The 1,593-nt window shown below is 54.9% G+C and overlaps 1 protein-coding gene across 1 annotated transcript in view; it reads left to right on the top strand.

The window, feature by feature from the left end:
• Positions 1 to 1,261: 1,261 nt before the first annotated feature.
• MVP (major vault protein) overlaps positions 1,262 to 1,593 on the top strand; it is a 24,254-nt gene continuing 23,922 nt past the window's right edge. The window contains exon 1 of the mRNA XM_018559138.1: positions 1,262 to 1,284. The gene's annotated coding sequence lies outside the window, so the exon portion shown is untranslated. The remainder of the gene's footprint in view (positions 1,285 to 1,593) is intronic.

The following is a 1,593-nucleotide window of genomic DNA, read 5'->3' as shown; positions in this document are numbered from 1 at the left end:
CCCTGCAGCTCCCCCCTTTTAGTCCCGACTTGGCCCCCCCCTCTGCCCCGGGCCCCATACACCCCTGCAGCTCACCCCTCCTGGTCCTGACTGGGCCCCCCTCTGCCCTGGGCCTCATAGCAGCTGCAGCTCACCCAGCCTGGTCCTGACTGGGCCCCCCTCTGCCCCGGGTCCCATACACCCCTGCAGCTCACCCCTCCTGGTCCAGACTGGGCCTCCCCTCTGCCCCGGGTCCCATACACCCCTGCAGCTCACCCCTCCTGGTCCAGACTGGGCCTCCCCTCTGCCCCGGGTCCCATACACCCCTGCAGCTCACCCCTCCTGGTCCTGACTGGGCCTCCCCTCTGCCCCGGGCCCCATACACCCATGCAGCTCACCCCTCCTGGTCCTGACTGGGCCGCCCCGGGCCCCATACAACCCTGCAGCTCACCCCTCCTGGTCCTGACTGGGCCCCCCCTCTTCTCTGGGGCCCATAGCAGCTGCAGCTCAGTCCTCCTGGTCCACACTGCGTTACAGTTCTATTCGTTTTGAATGGCATGCTTACACACCTGCATTGTAGCGTAAAGTATCGCAACACGTAGCAGAGCATCGATTAAAAAGGATTGCGTCTTTTTCTGTCAGCATGTCAGGGTGCGCTTATTTCAATGGGCTGCCTTAATGCGAGTCACATGAACGCACAACAAAACGCAGCCCTTAGGGCCAATTTATATCTTTGCACTTTGTGTTGCTGCATTTTGTACCATTGATTTCGAATGGCACCCCAACACGTCCATTTTGTGTCATGTCCCATTTTCAGGACGTTGCGTTGCGTTGGCCTTAACACAATGCACGTTAACGCACAACATAACGCAACCCTTACGGCCTATTTATACCTTTTCATAGCGCAAACGTACGTTGCTGCAACGCATGATCTATCTATTGCTGCGGTTTCTACCATTTATTCGGAATGGTACCCCAACGGATGCAAATTTTGTGTCCTGTCCGATTTTCAGGACGTTGTGTTGTGTTGCGTTGGCCTTAACGCAACGCATTTTAATGAGCGAAATACGTAAATGCGTCCTTATGGTTGTCACAACAAATTTGTATACAGACAAAACAGACGCAGGCAGGTCCTCTTCTCTGTGGATGATCTCATTCTCCTGGTTTCTCAGGAGGTCGGAATGGCCCTTTAAGAGCTGACGTTGGTGCAAAGTGACTCCTAGGGGCGTGGTCTCTGTCATCTTAGCCCCTCCTCCTTCCCCCAACCCTTTCCACCCTCAGCTCCAGCACAGCGCAGTGACACAGGTAATGTGGGCTCTCCTGAGGACTACAATGCTCCCCTTCCCTCTTTAGGGGTCTTCTCTCCCTTTCCCCTCCACTGTGCCCCCCAGATTGTAGTTTCCTGGCAGGGGAGGAGGGGGATTTCTGGGAAAATGAAGGGGGGGGCCTGTATGTCTTGTAGTGGACCGTAGCAGTGTACACCTCGGGGTGGGGGGATGTGGAAGGTTCCTCGTTAGTATCTTTGTGGTGGAAAGTTTCATTTTATTTGTTACATTGTTATCCGTTTACTCCTCTTACTTCCTCTTAAAGGGCCAGTCCACTCTCAAAAGTGTT

This window comes from Nanorana parkeri, unplaced genomic scaffold, assembly GCF_000935625.1.
Source record: "Nanorana parkeri isolate BGI_ZX_2015 unplaced genomic scaffold, ASM93562v1 scaffold379, whole genome shotgun sequence".
In the NCBI taxonomy this organism is placed as follows: domain Eukaryota; kingdom Metazoa; phylum Chordata; class Amphibia; order Anura; family Dicroglossidae; genus Nanorana; species Nanorana parkeri.
Note: the sequence above shows the minus strand (reverse complement) of the source record. Positions and strands in the feature narration are given on the sequence as shown.